A 22,567-nucleotide genomic window follows, 5' to 3' on the forward strand; every position below is an offset into this window, starting at 1 on the left:
CCTCAAGAGAAGTTCTCAGTTTGAGTAATTGAATGCATTGCTTTCAGCACAGGGATACATAAACTAATTTTTATTCTAATTCTGTGGTTTCTCTCTGCTGGTAAATAAACTATTGATGTGACGTGAGGGAGTAGCTGACTCAAGCTGTATATCAACAGTCTGATTTGTTTCTCAGGAAGCCAAAATAAATGCTCCACTGCAGCTTTGCAGGCGCTCAGCTTTCGGGGCCTCTGCTGAAACTTCATAACCTTCCCAGCAGGGCTACTGCTGTTTGCTTGTCTTCTTTAAAGTATTGACACTTCAAACATATCTGTGCTTGTTTTGGAGCAACACACTAAAGTCATCTTTTGAACATTGTCTTTTTTTTTTTTAAAGGCCCTGAAAATGTGATTATTGTGGTCTTACATGAGCATGCACTTTTCTGCCGTTAGAACAGTTATTTCACAGTAGAAATGTCTGCCTGTGCTGTTATGTCTGTGCTCTTTTCACTGGTTTAAAGGGTATTTGTGTGCAAAAGTAAAGATTTAGCAATATTCAAATAAATTACTGAAGATTAGAAAGGTTTTTCAGTATTTAAATCTTAAAAAATAAAAACTTTCATTACATTTAATAAGAAATATTTACACTTACAGAGAAATACTCATATTTGAAACAAAGTTTTCACAGGCTTTAAGCCTGAAGTCTGTGTTAATACCAGACTAATCTTTTTATGTCAGTGTTTTTTTAACATTTGAAAAGACACGTTTGCCGTTTCTTCATCAGAGTTGTCGAAGTTCTGTCAAATCTCTTATAAAAATGCACTTTCACTGTAAAGTAATTTAAAAAGCGACCTATAGTGATCTTTATTTTGTAATTTAGATGTATAATTTCGGACCAAAGAGTTGTGTCTGCAGATTGTAATTGAGTGTGATAACTGAGCTCAACAAGCTGTTGTGATGGTAGACTCTCACAATGGGGAGGCATCTGGTTCACTGCAGTCTCTCGTACCAACCCTTGCTGGATTCCTTTGTTGCACTATGAAATGAATACAGTAATTGTCACAATGAGAAATTGACCTTCTCTTTAATCTAGACAGAGGCCCCCTTAACAAGTTAAAATAGCGCAAACCCAATTAGGGAATTGATTGCTTGCTTTCATTTTCCTCATTTGCATCAGGGTCATATAGGGAAGATAAATTAATGTCTAGTCTTTTGTCCACACTGTCATTCCTGGTTGTGGAGTATCTATTGCTAAGAAATGAGCAGGAGAAAAAGTCTTTTGTCTACAGTTGACGAACTCATCCCTGATACTCTGCTGTTAAACACATACAGAAAGAAAGACCTACAGAAGATTAAAAAGTCCTCACTCTCTCTGTTGTACAAATACAAACGCTTTCATGGTAATAGGATAATTTGATGTATCTTTCAAAGGGCAGTATCAGTGTTGATGCATGTTTTAGCTCGTTCACAACCATTCAGCATAGGTACACTTTATTGTCAGACATATGTAAAGGCATATTACAGGTTTTGAGCATGATTGTCATGTTTAGTGGTTTCTATTCATTTCACAATGATTAAAAAAACTCCACATGTTGAGACCGCAAGGATACATTATTTTCATTGTCAACAAATATGAAAAGGCCATAACCAACAATGCGTTGCTTCATCTCTCAACACTTTCCTACTTCTATCCCTGTCTGTGGCACTGAGCCCCAAGCACGCTGGTTCCTACAAAATATGTAAATCTTTATACTTTATACTCTTTATACTAAAAAAGGCTCAGTAATTTTCCTCAGACAGCTGGGAACTGTAGCAAACGCTTATCAAATAGAAGTAAATCGTGCATATGTTGGGGACTGTTTCTATTTTCAGCTGTGGATTAATACACATTTGGTGCACTGGGAGTATTTACAGCAGCAGGTTGGTGAATGTGGGACTGAGTCAAAATAAACGGTGCTCATGTTCATCTTAAAGGGGAACTCCACTGATTTGTACATATCAGTCTGTTTACGGGTCTTGGGGAGTACTGCTGTATGTGGAGGGGGGGGGAAAAGTCGTATAAAGCCTTTTGTTTGAAAATACAAATCTGCAGCTGAGGAGTTAGAAAGAAGTGAGTTTACCAGACCCCTGTAGCCTGCTCATCTCTGCTTGAGGCTACATGCCACTACTAGCTTAACATCTGAATTTCCAACTGAACTGTCTGCACTTGCATTGTGGGTAATCTGGTGTCAGGTTTTGACAGGGAAGAAGAATGCGTGGAATAAAATCTGTTTAACAACTACTTTTTATTGACAACAATGGAGCTCAGTGACACAGAGGGATAAGATGTATCATGCCTTGACCTTAAATACTTGTCAGTAGAATCAATTGATTTTTGGTTTTGATCCTTTCATGGGATTTGTTTACAAAAAGAAAAATCTAGAATATCTCCAGACTGCAAAGGAGGAAGAAACATTTCAAACCATTACAAATGATGATTACATTAGTTTTAGTTGAGGTTAGCATAAAAACACTGTTATGGCCCTTTAACATTTTTTCACTTTTCTGTACATACAGTATGTTCACTTAAACTGTAAGTGCATCCATAATGTCAAGTCCTGTTTCTTTACATGTGAATAAATGACAAGTGTGCAGGGTTTTATTATGTTTATTTTGAGTCGTACACACAGACTGTAGGGCGACAGGGAGCATAATGGCATTGACTCCCTTTGTTGTCTTCCCTGATAAATGGCAGTTTAAAGGTTGAATCTTGCATCTCTTTCATCTCCGTCAGCTGTGCACCTGCACAAATTCCACGCGTTGTCACTTTATTTTGGTCTTTGTCATCAATTGAGAAATGGCCTGCATGGGAGAAAAGTGTCATTAACATGATTAGAAGCTTGTAAACAAAAAGGGCCTTTGGATTTTCAAGGCACCACTGCAGACACCGTGATGCAAAGCGGGGCATGTCTCAACTTGTGTTTCCTTCAAGTATTTACGTCACTTAATGGGCCAAGAAATATGTGACCTGTGTGGGTTGTAATCATTAAAACCTCCCGTTAGGTTCTATTTCATCTTGTTATCGACCTACATATCTGGAGGTAACATGTTCAAGGGCATGAAAAATGTTGCTGCCTGTAAATCCTCTCATTGTTGCCTCAAGGAGTTTGACCTCCAATAATTGATGCCCATTTCCATACATCACCTTCATTACTGCAGAATTCTTAATGCTAAATCTCACATGAGCCTCTTTCACACATTGTTCAGTGGCTGTTTTCTGTTTTGTGTCACTCATTTTTCAAAAACCATAGATTAACCTCTACAGCGGTGATTTATAACAGGAGACACTTGTAATAAAATTTAACCCTCGAGCCTTTACTAAACTGCATGCTTCCTGTACAAATGAAACCTGCTTCCTTTAATACAGATAATGCTAAGTGGCATGTCAGCTCAGCTGAAGCCTTCTCTTAAAAATGACTGGTGTTTATGAATGGGTAAGGAAATATAACTCACTGCAGATTTGTCACTCCTCACAGCCATCAATCCAGTCTATCTTCATTACTTAACCAGTTTGCATTAACGCTAAGCTTTATTGTTGAAACAGCCTGTGTAGAAGAAGGACAATGCAAACAAGGTATTTTGCTGTGTAATGTTTACCATCCATTTAAGAAGCACTGAAGAGGCTGTTTATGTCCCTTCTGGTTATAGTGGCAGTGCAGCAACCAGGATGTCTGGGACGATTTAAGACTTCCTCCTGCTCGCCATTCTTGCTCTCTCTGTTTGAAAATGCTGCAGAGGATCTATCTGTTCCTCCCGTTGTAATGAACTTCCCTGGGGGCCCAGGCGCACCATGTGAAGACGCCTTAGTACCAGAGCGATTCATTACCTTGGAAATGTGAGCTTTTGTTCCGTTTTGAGCAGAGCCCCATTAATCTTGGGCTGCCTCCTGGCATGCAGGCCAGGTACTGCTTTGGTAATTACAGTTAATCATCATACAGACGTGCACATGGACCGTGGGCTCCTCAGTGGCTTCCATGCAGGGACAATTCTACCCCCTTACACTGTTGTTTACCCTCCTCCAACTGTATGTCTGCGTCACATTTGCACCATAAATAAGGCTCATTTCTTTCATTGTTATCTTTTTTGTCCTGGTAACCGAGCCGCAATAGTTTTGGTAATTGTGTCCAGTAAGATTTGGCTCCTGTTGTGCAGCAGGCTCCTCAGTACCAACAAGTAAACATCCCAGCGCCGCTTCCCCAGCCCCCTATAAACATTTACACTATCCAGCTGTCAATGTTGCACAGTTACTGGAGCCTACTGTTCACCTGCCGTTTATGATTGTGATTAATGGACAGATTACAAGATGGATGATTTTCAGGAGCAACAAGCAGAAAGACACCATCTGTATCTCGGCGTCTCGTGGCACATGGATGACTTCATCACCCAGGGTTTCCTACTGTCACTGAAAACATGGAGGGCTATGATAGTTGAAATGTTTATATTTAGAGCTAAATTAAAAAATAAAAATGAATCCTTTTACTGATCGGCAAATATTTAATCAGCAAAAATGTTGATATTTGGTAAACTGTATTTTTTTTAGACGTGCTAGCAGCATAGCTCTTTGGTCCAGTCTGAAATATCTCTACAGTTATTTGATAGATTGCCAGTAAATCTAGAAAAGACACTATTAACTTTGGTTGTCCTCTGACTTTCCAACTACCACCATCATCTAAGTTTTATTTGTCCAATATGACCAAATTAATGATGTTCCCATCCGACTTTGCTCTGTTTTATATTTAAGTGCTATATAGCAAATGTAAGCGTGCTAAATTAAGATGGTGAACATGTTAAACATTATACCAGTTAAACATCAGCATGTTAGCGTTCTGACTTCGGTATTTAGCTCAAAGTAACGCTGTGAACAGCCTCACAGAGCCGCTAGCACAGCTGTGGACTTGCCAACAATATAATGGTTCCAGCTTCTGAAATAAGAATTTTTGCTTGATATACACTTACCGGCCACTTTATTAGGTACACCTGTTCAATTGCTTGTTAACACAAATGGCTAATCAGCCACTCACATGGCAGCAACTCTATGCATTTTGGCATGTAGACGTGGTCAAGAGAACTTGCTGAAGTTCAAACTGAGCATCAGAATGGGGAGGAAAGGAGATTTAAGTGAATCTGATCGTGGCATGGTTGTTTGTTCCAGACGGACTGGTCTGAGTATTTCAGAAACTGCTGATCTACTGGGATTTTCACGCAAATCCATCTCTGGGGTTTACAGAGAATGGTCCGATAATGCACCATGTCACAAAGCTCAAACCATTTCTAAGTGGTTTTCTCAACATGACAATGAGTTCACTGTACTCCAATGGCCTCCACAGTCACCAGATCTCAATCCAATAGAGCACCTTTGTGATGTGGTGGAACGTGAGATTCGCATCATGGACGTGCAGCCGACAAATCTGCAGCAACTGTGTGATGCTCTCATGTCAATGTGGACCAAAGTCCCTGAAGAATGATTCCAACACCTTGTTGAAAGTTGTTATCACGAATAATTAAGGCAATTCTGAAGGCAAAAGGGGGTAAAAACACAGTTCTAGCAAGGTGTACCTAATAAAGTGCTTATAATATAGAGCAAGAGGGAAAATCCATTGTAGAAAAGATAAAGACCAGAATGTGCGCCCGCAGTTGGGAGTGTCACAACTCTCATTTTGACATGAGACAGAAGCCTTAGCATTAGAGTCTAACTATAAGTCATGTATTTCTTTAGGGTGGATTTTTCCTTTTGAAGGAAACCTTATCTTTGAAATACATCCATCCAATCCAATACATTGTTCCTTTTTGTTTCTGCTATGAGTCATCTTGTAAGAGTAGGTGTCACTTTTTCAAAATGTTTTTGTTTTTTTTAACAAAACCCTTCAGCTGTGTAGTTTCCCAAAAGACCATGTAGTCAGTCATCCATTCAGCAGATTAAAAAACACTAGCATCTGGGGAAACTGTGTAGACTCTCTGTTGCACATTCCTCTAAAGACCAGCCACAAGCTCTCGGGGTATTGATTAACAATTTAGATTTAAGCAAAGAAGAGAATCAATGTGTGCTGTTCTATTAGCAAAACGTGCCCTTAGCGGTTTCTTGTTTGTAATTTGAATGAAGATAAACCCAGAGCTAACAGGCTGCAAAAGCAAATGAGATAGTTTGAAGTGTGGTTGACATCCTTCAAAGAAAACAAAGGCAAACTCAAACAAGGCAATGCTGTGGTTTGCTTTGCTTGATAAAAAAAAAACAAACAAAAAAACAACAAAGATCGTAATGATTACAAAGTATGCTGAAGACATTTGGGTCCTGTCTGTCTGAAATGAAAAATGAGTGAGGGCATTGGCCTGTTATCTGATGTCAGAGGAGGGAAGAAAGCTTTTCTCAGGTTTGTTTCACACCTGTTATGTTGTGTATTGTATACAAAGGAGGAAGAAGCTGGAAGATGTCCTGACGGTGTCGTCATCCAGTGTTGCAGACTCACTCATGCATTCACAGAAAAAAATCCATAGGGTACAGTCTCCTTTTCCCCTTAAGAAATTCCTGGGAGCCAGGAACCTAGTCTGATTTGGGTCAATTAGACAGCATAAAATGACTGCGTGTTGGCAGACAAGATCATTAAGGGATAAGTCCAGTGATATTCAATATTTTTCCTAATGTCAACAAATCAGTGTGCTGAACACTCGCGTCTTTCTTGTCTAGATGCAGAATCCCAAAAAACTGAATTATATCTGCCAACACTGTTCAATGCTCCCTTTTAAAATGTATATTTTATAACATTAGCAAAAAGTACATTTTGAGCCCAAATTGGCTCTTTGGGATAATGTTATAAAAATAGAGGGAGCATTCAACAGTGTTGTGAGTCTGCAGGACATAAATAATTGTCAACAAATCCCATGAAAACAACAAAACCAAACATGAAACTGCTCCTGAGATTAAACCCTTAACACTTCCATTTATCAGGGAAGACAACAAAGGGAGCCACTGCTTATCCTCCCTGTCACCCTTCAGTCTCATATGTGAACATAAACATGCACATGTACTCATAAAAATCTGCACACTTGAATAATTCAGTCAAATGAAGAGAAACACGTACATTTTGGATGCAGTCAGACAGTTTTACTGAACATACTTTATGTGCAGAGACATAAAAAATGCGGGTGTTATAAGAACCACAGCAGTGTTTTGGCATTTTAAACTACAAAACTGCCGACTATTGTCTTTAGTGCTTTAGATTTTTTTTAATGCATTTTTTGTTTGGATAATTTAAAAATCTAGCTGTCTCTTGCTAGTTTTCACCAACGTTACCTACCCGAGCTTTAACCTACTAACAAGTATTGTGTGTGTATCAAAACCTGATATATCTTATTCCTCTGTGCCATTGAGCTCAGTGTTGCCCAAAAATACATTAAAAACACATCAGTGAGCCACACTATTGCACTGGGTCACATGTTCTTTTATCACCATGAACACACATACTGTCCTGCTGTCTTAAATACTCACTGGAGAACCAAATGTGTGTTAATCCGCAGATGAAAATAGTCCCTAAAAAATACACTATTTACTTAGCATTTGTTAAAAACAGTGCCCAGTTGCTTTAGGACTTTATTTTGCCTTTTAAAAAATGTAACTGTACATTTGTGACCTTCTTTTAAAGATTTATGTCTTCAAGAAGAACCAGTGGTCTTGGTGTATCGTGCCACAGAGAGTGAAGGGAAGTCAGAAAGTTTTTGTTTTTGGTATTTTCATAGGTTTAGTTGACAATAACAACAATAGAAGACTAACACCAACCGTATCCTTTAAGATTTATAATAGTATTTGAATTGTGATTAGATCATGCAGGAACCCCAGCCCCAGATTCTTCCACTGATTTCAGGCTTGAACATTAAAGCGGGAACAAGTTAAGGAGTGCATCTTTCTCAATGAGGCCTATCGTTTGCTTTTACCTATGTCCTCACTGCTGCCACCTTAAACCGCAAGACACCTGTCCCTTTGTTTGACACTTTACACACACACACACATGTACGCACAAACCCATTGAAAACCTCTGGGGGTTTCTGCCCAGTCATTTGGCACATTTTTGATGTTGAATCAAAAAAGACAAAATGAGAGAGCGAGGAGGGAGTGGGGAGGGAGAGGGAGCAATCTAGGCTTTCCATTCCAGTGAAAGGCACTCTTTGTTGAGCACTCCCCTGCAACCCCCCACCTCCCGACCCAACCCTCCCTCCATATCCACCCTTCATCCCCCTCCCTCCCCTCCAAAGCCTGGGTGGATTTTTCATTAAATGCTATCAGAAATGTGACTGGTCCTATTCATGGGCTGATGGAGGGCTGGTTGTGTGGATGGAGACCAATACCTTCACTGGAGAATGACAGGAATCTGGGCTGTAGGTGAAAGTCCGGGTGGATAGAGCGGGCAGACTTTAGAGGACCTGACATGGAAAAATTTGCTTTTTGGGTTTTCTTTTCCCAGTTCTGATTATATTTGTTATATATTCCTCTGGACCAATGTGTTCTTGCTCTAATTTTCTCCAGTTAGACCTCCTTTGTTTGCAGAGAAAAGCAAAAACAACCTCACTTTTGTTACATTCAGTGGCAGCTCAGTGTTTTCTCTCTGTTCTGAGGCTCCTTCAAGTAAGACCTCCTTGTCCTCATTTTTTAAAAAGCTACTTAAGGAGTTAAGAGCACTCTGCTTAAACAAAACATATTGAGCCACTGTTTTCCTGGACAAACAAGGTGACCAGATCCATCCGCTGTTCATTTCTCACCAAAGGAAAGAGATGAACCTCTCATATTGTTAGAGAGCGGTCGATTATGTCACGGGACAATGGAAGGCAGCGGGTTGGAAGAAAATACAAACAATGATTTCCGCAACAGCAATTTAATCCTCTGGCGTTAAAACCTGACACAAAGTGGACAAAGGCGAGGAGGCTGGCACGAATAAACCCCTGAATCTGAAGATTTAGCAAAAAAAAAAAAAAAAAAAAAAAAACGAGGATCCTTTGTATAAAAAAGGTCCTTTATCTGCTTTTGAAGTCTGTGAGACCTGCCAGCCGTCCTCAGCCCCTCTTTGTAACCGGCCCCATGTCCCACAGCAAACCACCACCTTACTTTCATCTGCCGTCATCTTAGGGGGCAATTAATGCCATTCAGGTCTACCCACTACACAGAGAGAGAGTGAGAGAGAGAGGGAGAAAGATGGTGGGAAGGTTCATCTACTTGTTGAAGCAGGGACTTGACAACAGTTTAGTGTAGCCTCATTTGGTACATATAAGGCAAGTGCCATTTCTTATCAGATAAAATTCAGCGTGACTTTCCTCTCCTGTTGTTATTTATATTTGATTGGGCTTCTGTTTACAGGCAGGCAGGCAGTGTGGAAACCAGCCAGGCAGTTGCTTAATGAATATTTTACTGCCTCCACACAATAAGCCTCCCATGATAGCCCTGTGAATAACGTCCCGCTCTACTCTGCAATTCTGCTGTGGAGTGTGCAATAACTCCAACTCATACTTGATAAAGCTGCATGTGAGGAGAAGCCCCGGGTTTTATCGTTGACCTTTTCGCTCTCTGCTGTAGTTCCTTTACTCTGGGGACTCCCACTGTTTCTGCTTTGCTGTTCTAATACAGTGGCCCCGGCCCTGGCGTCTGCGAGAGGCAGGGGAAATAAAGCCTCCATTTGCATTACGTAATTTCATGCATTATTCAGAGCTTCAGAGAATCATTTCACCTAGACAACTCCTCAGAGGGCAGCGAGGAGATAACTGTTAGTGACAGGACTGGCTCATGAAATGCAGAGCGACTTAACCACCCAATCTGCAGATATTATCCCGGCCTGAATTGGAAATAGACACCAGCACACTCACACAGACGCGCTCTTACAAAAGCACACACTCGCTGTTCTTTTCACTTTTTCTTTTTTATCACACAGGAGGAACAAGCGATATCAGATGCACATTTTTACTGTATATCTGTTTTTATGTTGCTCTTGATATTTCAAAGGATTTCAAAAACAGGGGAAAACTACAGCCCAGATGAATAGTACTGTAGGAGTGGGGTAGGAGTTGATCTGTCTTTTTCTTCCTTATACACAAAACCACAAAAGATTTTGAATTCAGATACTGTTAGATAATGATGTTCTATTTCTGCTTGCTTTTCTCAATGCAGCTCCTCAGCAGCCTGTTGTGTTGTAGTCTTCTCAAAATGGGGAATATGTAAAGATTTTATAGTCATAATCTCTTTTTTTTTAATGGGATGCATTAGTTTGGATGCAGAACTCGACAGCAGTAGGGAGTCCATCACGACGCGAAGAGGGTGCAGACAAGACAATTAGAGCAATCAAACAGCCACTGTAGCATATAAGCTGCATAGCAGGGCTGCTCACAGCAACTGGACATTGTTTCTTTATTGTCCAACAGAAAAGAGCCTGGAAGAGCCCACAGCTCCAATGGTGATGCAGTTGTTATCGCAGCCAGGGAACACTGCAACACAAGACTACGAAGAAATAAAGCTTTCCCCCTCTAATCATAGACAATGGAGTGTATTTCATTAAGCCAGATAATGGTGTGTGCATTTCATTACCATAGATAACTAGGAATATTTAGATGAGGGATGAGGTGCTCATAAAGCGCCAGTTGGTAGCTATGGTAACCTGGATCTTGGCAAACAAAAGAGTCGGGGAGAAATGTTTGCTAGGGGATGGAAAGAAAAGGGGGAAACAGAGAAAAGAAGGAAGGCGGTAGACTGAGAGGAACCGCGGAGCTAAACACAGTCCCAGGCCAAAGCAACCAGGCCAAACGCTTCCATGTTGTTTTTCTTCCCGCATCCAGAAAAAGACTCAGGTGACCACCGTGATCCTCCTTTGTTCTCAAAAGTTAAATATGCTCCCCTCCGCAGGATACCCAAGATAATCACATGCTAATGCAGCCGTGGGGCAAATAATAAACTTAATCACCCAAATGTGGAAATCAATGTGCAGTACGAAAACCTATCCATCCGTCTTGCTCCGCTCCTGTGAATATTACAACCCCCACGTGTCCTCCCTATGCTGCCAGTCAAACCTGACTTTATGTTGTGTGAATTTCAAATGAAGACGCTTTCTGACAATAAGAAGGGCCTCTGAGCCTAAATCAGCCCAAACTATGACCTTGACCTTGAGATGGTTCTTATTCATCCTGTTTCAGAGCTGTCAGTTTGAGGACAAAAACCAGGACAGGTTATATTACAGTGGATGACACAGAGGCAACGGAAATCCATTTCTTTTTGGCAGCATGCAACATTAAGCCCTGCTCCTCAAGTACATGTCTGTTATTAAAGTAGAAACATTATTTGTGGCTGGAAAATTAAGGGTTGGAGTGAATGACAACTCAATACAGCTGATTTGGCATTTGCAAAATATAATATTCATTATGGCTGCTCACATTTTTTTATCCTAAATTGGCCAGTCAAACTTCTGCACCATATCATTACAAGTTAAGTCACAACTGCGGCATTTCATTTTAAATGATTAAAACATATTTTATGCTGTCTTGTCATAATACCTAAATTAATATTTTTCTTCAGATGACAACTAAAAAGTCCTCTTCTTTTCTTTGGCATTTTTTGTTAATGCACTTCTTTGTTCAATTTAATTTATACATTATGAACTTCTGTTTTAAAACACTACCCTTTTTATGATATATATTCTGAACAAGACTAAGAGTCTAAATTCATGCTAGCAACTCTGTGAGGCTGTATTTAGCATAGCAACATGCTCACAATCACAATGCTAACATTCTGATTCTAAGCAGGTATAATGTTTACCAAGTTCATCATCTTAGAATATAGTGTGTTAGCATGCCAAGATTAGCTAATTATCACTAACAACACAAAGTACAGCTTAGCCTGATAGGAATGTTATTAAGTTTTGCAAGTATCTGGCCATAAATCAAAGTATTGAAAGTAATTAAAATTTTCACCTGATGATGGAGCTAATCATCAAAGGGAATAAAATTCATCCAGAGGAGTGTGTATAAATTTTCTAAGCAATCCATCCACTACTTGTGAAGATATTTCACTCAAACCACAAACCTCATGTTGGTGCTGGTGGTCAGTAGGATTCATCCTCAGGAGACCATGAATGTCCGTACAAATTTCATGGCAGTACATTCAATAGTTGTTGAAATATTTATGTCCGGACCAAAATGCTAGACTGGCCGACATTGCCATCCCGAGAGCCAAACCTAAAGCTGATAATAACAAAATGCTTTTGTTCTATTCACTTTGCTCTTTCGGTTGCTGTACTTAATTCAGTTATTGTATTAATTTATTCTTTTTATGCATCACAAACTTCAGTTTTAACATTCTCCTCTTTTCTTGATCGTGTTTAAAATTTGAAACCCTTGACAGCAGATGACACAGAAAACAGAAAATAACTATACATGACCTGCACATGAAGTTCAGCCATTAGGCGAAAGCAGATAGGACTCCATATGGACAACCTCATTCATTACCCCCGATACTCACTTTAACAGGAATGCAGCACTGCTGTCAGAACATTGATCTAAAAGAAATTCAGCTTTTTAAACTTTTATTTATCCTGGGAACAGTTTTACAGAGCATACTGAGTATGTTCTCACTAACAACCTGCCTCACATTCAGCAACACTCATCCATATATGGAAATCTCAAATTCTCAGACTGCAGCCGCAATATGAGAAGCTCCAGGAGCTTTAGTCATTAACATTTTAGGTTCCAATAAAAAAAAGGTTGATATTCTCATTTTATGTGGCAGCATAGTGTTTTTTGAATATATGTAAAAGAAGAAAGTGGGAATGAGGGATATAGATTTATGTATGAGTTTCCATATATATTATTTTGATATTTATGAGATATTAAATATTGGCCAGTGGTCATCCATAGCTAACAAGATGCAGGTTCCTCACTGAAAACATACTGGGGGGAAGCAGAGTATATACAGCAGTAAACATGGGCCATCACAAGTTGCAGTAAAAAAAAATCTGACCTTCAAAGAAAAATCAACTGCATTACTATGTAGTTGGCTGGTACAGCTGAGTAACCTGAGAAGGTACTATTTTCCTGGGATGAGAATTCAGTTTTTTGTTACCTAAACATGGAAAACCCACATGGAACCTGATTTTTCCGTTTTGAACAGCGATGAAAACATCTGACAAGCCACACAGGTGAAAAAACAAACATGCACATGCACACACACACACACAGACACACACCAGGGTGAATCCAGCCTGCGACAGTCAGGCATGATAATGTGGATTCCCCTGATGATGTGTGTGTGTGGAACCAGACTCCAGTTTTGGCCCACAGTAATAAGATCAGCCTGTTTGGGTCTGACAGGCTGAGCCTCTCTCAGGGTGGCCCATCTGGCCAGCGCCCAGGCCACGGCGCCAGCCACCGGCTCCACTGTGAGGGGACCCATCTGTGGTCCTGTGTGGTATCAACCATTACACTGCCAGGCCTTTCCCGGTCTGCACATGGGTCCACTGGTCTGTGTGTGTGTTCTGCAGATGGGATAGTGGGTCAACTAATAGCAGCAAATCACTCTTAGTGATTGTTTTAACCTCCCTGAGGTGTTGAGATGGGTGGTATTTATATCAGCAAGATGTTTCAGTCGGATAGTGTCAGGTAAGCTGTCTGATGCAAGAACACAAACTGGCTTAAATCATTTTAAGATGGTTCAATTTATTGTTAAAATGTCAGTTCCTTTGCTGCCTTAAAAATGTGAGTTAACTGAACTTAATTTAATAATTGGGTCAAAGTTGTCTTATGAGATGTGAAAATGTAAAACTGATTGAACTAAACTTGAGATTTACTTATTCATTTTACAACACAGGGTTGTATAACGAGATAAAGTTGTAGATCTCTTTATGCTACTCACTTATAGAAAACGTTACATACAAAAATTTTATACAATAGATGAGTGGATTAAAAACAAGTCATAGAAATAAAACTATTTGACACGGTGCAGTTCTGAAGACAGGGTATATACAGGAATCCTGGAGTAAAATTCAATACCTTTTAAGACCTTTTAAGACCTTTTTAATATATTTCAAGACTGCCGCGCCACTTTGAGCTGTAACAGGTTAAGTTAGCCACACACCTTTAAAAGGGGCATTGTGGAGTTTTTTCAATTAATTTAAATATATTTATAACATTTCTATTGCCTATATGTGACCAGGTTGTAACCTCACCTAAAAATTGGGGCATAAAACAGCTTTCTTAAGTTGCCTGTAACAGCCTGTATAGGCCTAATGTTTTCTATGTGAAGGACTGGTCTACACTAGAAGGAAGGACCACTACACAACGCACCTTTAACTTACATTTACTATAAATTAATTTTTTAGAACTTTTTAAAACTAAACAATCTTTTTTCTGTTATAACTTTCATCAACCACTTGACCAATACAACAGAATTAAAATAGGCCAGAAGGGAAAAAAGCTCAAGAGAATAAATTGAGTGATGGAAAATGTTAGTAGTGTAGGCAGTGTAGCACAGACATTTGCGATCAACAGCTGCTATCTGCGGCATCCTGGCTCTGGCTAAATCTACATCTGTCCACTGCAGAGGCTCCATCCACAACCTGGAGGAGGAACTAGTATATACTATAATATTATTATAGGCTACATGACTGTTAGTATTTTGTTATAACATTTAATTAAGAGTATATTGTTAATATAATAGTAAACTGTTAGTTTGATATTAATATATTAATTATGGTTCTATATTCATTTTAATTTCATATAATAGTCCAGTATATCGCTTACCACCACTATATTAATTCCAGTTACAACTGTTTCAGTTCAGGGTTGTTTCGTATTCATTAACTTTGTGCAAGAAAACGCTCTACATGGTACTTAGTCTCTAACTCGTCAATAACCATTTATGCAGAACGATGAGTTCAACATTTGGATAGTTTGCTGTATCACATCAACCTTTTTTATATCCCGCTCCATCCAGGCTGTGATTGGTCTGTTCACGAAAAGTGACACTGACGAGCGCATCGGCTTTATGAGAAGTTTAGCGTGTTTTAATCATTTCAATAAAAGACACCGATTCAGCTTAATAGCCAGCTAACGTTAGCCAAACCCAAACGCTGCATTTATTTTCCCTGTTGTCTTCTGTCTTACCGCTTCCGCTGCTGGCAGCGCATCTCTCTCTACGTTTTTGAGTAACGGGGCTGTTCAAGCGGCCACAGAGCCACACCGGTCCACCAGGAAAATCCCGGTTCATCCTGATCGCCAATTCAACTGTTTTGAACAATTAGCATTGGGTGGTGGTAGATTACGGTTGGTTGTAGCGTACTCATAAATCATTTTACCGGTTCGCACGGATCTAATTTTTGGGGCGTGTAAGAGTGCACGGTTGATCCCTGCTCCTAACATTACACAGAATAATCACACACTTGCTAAGCATTACCTATCTAGTATTTTTTGCTATGCAATAAATAAATACATTCACCTGTACTATCAGCATACAAAGTCTTCAGGCAAACAGGTTTTTCACATTAACAAAAATATCTACAAAATTTAATACCTTGTTAAATGGCGATTAAGACTTTTTAATACTTTTTAATGCCCTTAATTTTCACAAAATTTATTTATTACCTTTTAGCAGTTTGCAACCAACCGTTCCAAGTGTGTGGGAAAAACTACGGCAGCTGCGAAACTCGCGTTTGATTTGTCTGTTCTGGGCTACTGTAGAAACATGGCGCTTCAACATGGCAGACTTTGTGTAAGAGGACCCACTCCCTCTGTAGATATAAAGGGCTCATTAAAGTAACAACAACACAACAACTTGTATTTTCAGGTGATTATAAACTAATGAAAACTGAGTATTATCGCCGTATTCTGCAAAGAAGTCTCTTGTCTACGTAGATGGAAACAAAACGGTTTCTGTCAAATGAATGCAATCAATTTATTTTTCCCTTTTGGTTTCTGATTTTTTTCTTGAAGGAGAACACAAGACAGGTGATTTACAGAGCAGATATGTGCTGTATTATAATTGCTCCATCTGAGGGTAAAGTCGGATCAATGACAACTACACTTGTGATATGTTGCTGCTTTATTTTATCCCTTTTATTTTATTGTATTTTACTAATTTTATATTAATTTTTCATGCTCTTATCTTGTTTTTTTTGTATTATTCTTTACACTTGTTAAAGCACTTTGTAACTTGTTTTTGAAAAGTGCTCTACAAATAAGGATTATTATTATTATTATTTTTATTAATTTATCACAAAACAGACATGTTTGGATGTTTGCTAAACCGGACTTCATTAATAAACTGTAATAATAAGTCCACAAGACAAATACCTCCTTTTTTATCCTCAAACAAAAGACACCCTCCCCTTCACTGTCAACTCTCTCAGGTCCTCTAGCTCAACACTCTCACACCAAACACAAACAGCTTGTACAAATATAGTATTAGATTTCAATGTGAATATATTGCGGAAACATGTAAGAACCGAGAACGGGATTGCCATTCAGCCATGTAAGCACATTACCCAGGCATGTGTTCTATTTATTGCCCATAAGTGTATAGTTTCTTTGTAATTCAGTTTCAGGAAACTGAATGCGAGATGAGAGAATACAGACATGACAGCAGCTGCATAGCTGAAAGATCACAAGAGACAGCCGAGCATGAGCTAATATGAGACAAGACACATCTGCCTCTGAGATCTAATGGTCCATGAGGTACAAGTGCATAGAGTTTACTGCACAAACAGGACTGTACTCGGTGAGGAAAGGATTTTAATACGGAGCAAATATTTACAGTACAGATCAGTTTAATCAAAAAATACTGTGGCAAGGTAGGATCATCACACAGCAGCTTTCAACTTAAACTGTGGCTCTAGGGATGGCAATGTCGGTCTGTTTGTACGGTCAGTCCATCAGACAACAACTATTTGATGGATTGCCATCAAATTTTGTACAGGCATTCATGGGGGGCAGAAGATAAACCATAATTACTAGTGTGATGCCTGACTTAATCTCCAGAATTTCACTTTTCTAGTGAAAAATCTCCACATTTACTTGATGGATTGGCTAAGAACTTTGAACAGACTCTCGTAGTTTCCGGAGGATGAATCCGGACTGCACTAGTTGTATGACTCTGGTGATCCCCTGACTTCTCCTCTAACGCCACCATGAGTATTACATTTGTGGTTTTGAGTGAAATGTCTCAAAAAACATAGGATGGATTGACATAAAATGTATTACAGACATTCATATTCCCCTCGGGATGATTTGTAATACCTTTGGAGATCCCTTCAGCTTTCATCTATTCTGTTTGTCCGATACTTTGGTTTATGACCAGAAAGCTTACTACTGACGTTTCCATCAGCCTCAACAGTAATTTGTGTTTAGTTCTATTAACAAATGTTAGCTAACATGCTTAACTAAGACAGTCAAAATGGTAATCATTGTTCGCATGTTGACATGGGCATTACACTTCAAGCACTGCTGTGCCCAAGTACAGCCTCATTTGATTCTCTGTGGAATAATGGAAAAAATTCTACTACCATACAGCTAGTGAGCTATTAGCAACTGTATTTGTTTTTCATATTTCTGAGCAATTAAATCCTTTTACTTGAGGTTTGCTGGTTAGCCATGTTTCCTTGGCTCTGTCAATTAAAGTTTTGGTCAACCATTAAGACTATTTCTCTGCAGATCAGCTCTGCAACTGAGAATAGTATTTCACTAATTATTCAATTTGCAGCCTACATATAGAGGGTATGCGTTGATGTACCTTCCCTTCAGGAGCACGCTGGATTGAGTGGCAAAACATCTGTTACCATGGCTGCGTTTAGCAAACCGTGAGTAAAACAACTGATTATTTGCTCAAATTAAAGGCAGTCGGACTTGACAGTGATCCTTACTGCTTACCAAAGAACCAGTAAGTCCAGCTCTTTCCCATTTTATATGTGTTGTTTGTGTTTTAGCTGATTCAAGCTAATACTGCTGCTCGTCTTTCTGCCACTAAGCGTAACTGCGTTCTGTGACGTCACGCGCATACCCTCTATTGTACTAGAGCCTAACCTTTTACCTTTCATACACACATTCACCACTTTATAGCGCTATGTTACAACCCATTAAGCTCCGTACCACTGCATATATTTTAGACATGGGTGGCCATAGTGGCAATTAAAACCATGGCAGTGCTACTGTTAGCATTATGCTCCAACCATCAAGTAGATGCACATATCAGCATTGTTTTAATAAAGGTTATTTCTTCCGGGTGAGAATACTACAAGTAGACTTCAAACGCCTCGCAGTCCACTCGCCTGGCTGCACAGTTTAAAAGCTCGACATGGTGTGTGGGACAATGGCGGCTCTCGAAAGCATTGTGGTAATCGGGGCCAATGGAATTTTCCCTGCATCATTAAAAAGGGATTGGTCTGTCCACTGTGTTCATGGGAAGTGCCGTTAGTTAACCCAACAAAGGTGCTCTGGCTGTGGACCCCCAGAGATGAAGGGCATCACAGGGGCTCAGTGAATCCACCTCTAATCCTCTCTGCCCCATTGTACCGATACACTCTAAACCCTTTGACCACTTCCCGCTCTAATCTCTGCAGATTTGGGTGAGTTAAACAATTTTGCGATCCGTAGGGCCCACAATTTCCCTCCCTCTCCTCCCCTTCTTCTGCTCTCTTTGCTGTGGTGACAAGTTTAGTTACAGCAACTGATCTCAGCTGAGAGTAAAACCAGTATTACACTAGTATACAAATTGAGAATGGCTTCAGCTTGAGCTGAAGCAAGTAGTTGATTAATCAATTAGTCAATTTGTTGGTTGCAACTTCTCCAATGTGAAGATTTGCTGCTTTTCTTTATCTAATGTGATAGAAAACTGAATATTTATGGGGCTTTGGACTGTTGGTTGGACAAAATGAGCAATTTGAAGGCATCCCATTGGACTTCACAAAATTATGAGATTACATTTTTCTCTATGTCCTGACATTTTATAGACAAACAATAGACAAACAATGAATCAAACAATTAATTGATTAATTGTTAGTTGTTGCCTTAGTTTCAACAGAATAAACAGTTCGAATTCATTTGGTTAAGAACTAAATATGCTTTGAACTGAAGTGAATTATAAAAGACACTTTTGCAGAGGATGACAGGGTACTCTTGGTTGTTTAAACATTAAAAAGTGATCTTGTGACTTAAATACTGAATGAAACAGGAGTCTTTTTTTTAGATTATTTGTTTTGTCCAACCAAAGACATCCAGTTTACAATAATATAAATCAGGGAAAAGCAGCAAATCCTCACATTGGAGAAGCTGCAACCAGGGAATGGTTGGCATTTTTGCTAGAGAAATTATTATTGAATTATTATTGAATAAATCAAAGTAGTTTCTATTCTTCGATTAATCGACTGATTGTTTCAGCTCTAATGTGCTCAGACTTGAAGTGTCTAACATGGAATTAAGACTTAAAAATGTAAAAATATTCAACATTATTCAACATTTTACATGAGACATTAATATTAATGTACATAATTAGGTTTTCTGGGGTCTCTAGCTCTATGGACACTTTCTTTTCAGTCCCATCACTTCCACTATGTCAAGAGGACATTGTGTATATGTGTGTGAACACATGAATGCCTAGCTGCTGGAAGGAGGGGGTGGAGATTTTAGGTTAGTAATAGCAGACTGCATTCAGAGACCTGGTGGTCGTGACAAAGCACTTGACAGGCCGCAAGACACCCCCTAATTTCGCGTTGACCCTGGCTTGTTTAGCATTCCCTATTGCTGCCGGTGACAGTGACACGTGTCTGGGGTTGGGTTGACTCTATGAGCTGGGGGCGGCAGAAGGTGTGTGAGTGTGTGTGTGCAGATGGACGGACCGTTAGGGATGCAGTCCTATATTCCCAAGAGAGGAGGCAGAGGTCAGGGATCAAAGCCCTAACTGACTCGCCTCCCAGCTCTGTGTCTGGGGACGTTCAGAGATTCAGAATGAAGTGCTGCTCTGGCCGGCCGCATTATGCAGTTTGTGCAATTAATGCAGCGACAGGAATGGCAGGGGTCTATAGGAGTGGTGGGCTGTTTGTGTCTGTGAGGGTGTGTTTGCATGGAAAGGAGTGTTGTGTGTGTCTCTTGTGCTGGGCCGTTGTAGCTTGCACAATGTAGCAGTGCATCTGGCACGTGCCACACATACACACACATGCACACACACACAGAGCGGAGTCTAGAGAGGTATTTTAATTAAGGGATTTGTTAATTTTCTATTCAACTTGACAGTGATGAATGGGGGCGCAGCGCCTGCCCATCTCATTCTCGGCTGTTCGGCAGACAGAGCTGCCTAGGAGGCCTCTGGGTGCGATCATCACAATCTGAAACCGTATTCACACATGAAGATTTTTAACCCTTTGGAAGCCAGAGTCACTACATTTACTGGAGCTGAAAAAAAATGTGGCTGACACTCTGTCGCAGCCTGTGTGGAGGCCAGATAGGACTGGGAAGTAAACAGAGTTGAACAATGGCCACACATTGTGTGAACAAAGCAAGATTTGTTGCTGCTATTTGGCTACAACGGAAGTAACTCTTAGACTCTTCATTGTTATCTTGGCCAGTTACCAGTTTAAATTTATCATGCACTCTTTTTAAGTGCCTTTAAAAGCCTAAAATATACATTAAGCCATTCTTCAAAAACTGATTATTTTATTCTCAAGTACATAACTATTTGAAAGCAACTATACTAATGTGACTTCATGTGAAATTCAATAACTATCAGTATGTATTAAAAAGACCATGCAGCAAGTGCAGCACATTCATAATTATGTTGCAAGAGTTCTAATAAGATCGAGGAGAAGTGAGCACATTATTCACATCATTACAGCAGTTTCCAGTTAGTTAGAGTATACTTCATATGATAAGGCTGGTGTTATTCTATATGTTTCTTATTTTCAACAAATTCCATGAAAAATCAAAACCAAAAATGTTAGTCTCACTTCCCTACTTCTTCTAGAGTACTCATCCCCAAGCCCAGTGGTTCCTACTGAAGATGTAAATCTTAAAATGGCTCATAAATACATAGTTTTCGTGGAATCTCAAGACAAATTCCAAGAAAAATATAGAACATCAGCAGACGTACCCTCGAATGTGCTGCTGCTCTTAATGTCCTAAAGGGCAAAGTACATGTTGAAGGCTTATGGTGCTGTTGATTGGTATGACATTATACTGACCGGATGTTTTGAATATTTTATCCATTAAATCCATTGATTCAATGAAATTCAACTACAAGTTCCACATCTCTCTAAAACGGTTTCAACAACAACACTAAGGTAAGATTTATTGCAGGACTGATTTATTAGACTGCACTAGTTGTAGAACCAAGCACGATGAAGCTGTGTTCAGCTGTAATCCTGCACACACATGCAACCAACTTCCAAATGATCATAAATGTGCCCCAACTTTGGCCTCTTTAAATATAAATTAAAAACTGTCTTGTCTTCCTGCGCATTTGACTGATTCGTTTTCTCTACTGCTCTTTAGTTTCCTTTATTAAATTTGGGGTGATTTATTACTGCACTGTTAAGTATGCTGAAACTGTACTCCTTGTCTATTATTTTAGCATGTTTTTATTTCATTTCTTTCTTCCTCAAATGGTATTGTGTTTTAAATCTACCTTGCCTTATGTATAGCACTTTTTCAGTGGCCCTCTGTGTTTTAAAGGTGCCATACAAATAAACTTGCCTCGATCAGCGTGTAAGATGTTTCAAGTGATGGGACTGAAACTGTTCAAATGTAAAACTGGATGTATTTCATAAAATCAACACTTTCATTGTTGCTGCCAAACACGTTTTGCATTAAGAGCAATATAGGCACCCTGAAGCAGCAGAGCCACATGTCATATTGGCCCCGATGCAATTTATCTATTGTGATTTGGCAGCCATTCATCTTTTAAATGCTCTCTCATGATTTCCTTTGTGCACGCAGAGCCGGAGGTGACCTTGAAATGGACCATGTGGTGTATTCTGATGATAATTTATTCTCACATACATAAAGAACTGTCTCACTAACATGGTTTTCTTCATGCTTTGTGCCATTTACACTCGCTGGAGACTTTTAAAGCAGCAACAAATATATTCTCTTCTCAAAGAATCCATTTCAGGATTTATAGGGCCATGCAAATTTTGGACACATTTTTTGATGATTTTAGCTCGATTTCATGCCAAATTCAATCCTTTTGTAACACCAAATCCAGGTCTCTTCCTTCTGCATTTTTATGAAATGCCTATGTACACAAACACTAGAAACAAGCTTAAAACATGCTTATAAAGTTGTAATAAACTAGTGTATAAAAACACTGGATCCAGAAAATGGGATAAAAATATGGATTTAAGTTTTTATATAAATTCCTCTCAGGATCATTTCATTCAAGACTCACTTTAAGTCTGTGAAAGACTAATATTGATTTATTTCATGAATTAAAACCCCCACAATGGTGGCAAACTGGATCTTCGCACACATTTTAAATATAAAACGTGCAAATGACTTTTGTCTCAACATTTGACTGTCCTTAATATTTCACTTGAGTGTCTGACAAAAATAGT

At 39.3% G+C, this 22,567-nt stretch overlaps 1 long non-coding RNA gene across 2 annotated transcripts in view; it reads right to left on the reverse strand.

Moving 5' to 3' along the window:
• Positions 1–2,609: 2,609 nt before the first annotated feature.
• Positions 2,610–22,567, reverse strand: part of LOC123978748 — a 33,037-nt gene continuing 13,079 nt past the window's right edge. For both annotated transcript variants that reach the window (XR_006827042.1, XR_006827041.1), the window contains exon 3: positions 2,610–2,819. This is a non-coding gene — a long non-coding RNA (uncharacterized LOC123978748). The remainder of the gene's footprint in view (positions 2,820–22,567) is intronic.

The sequence above is a fragment of the Micropterus dolomieu genome, linkage group LG11 (assembly GCF_021292245.1).
Source record: "Micropterus dolomieu isolate WLL.071019.BEF.003 ecotype Adirondacks linkage group LG11, ASM2129224v1, whole genome shotgun sequence".
Classification (NCBI taxonomy): Eukaryota; Metazoa; Chordata; class Actinopteri; order Centrarchiformes; family Centrarchidae; genus Micropterus; species Micropterus dolomieu.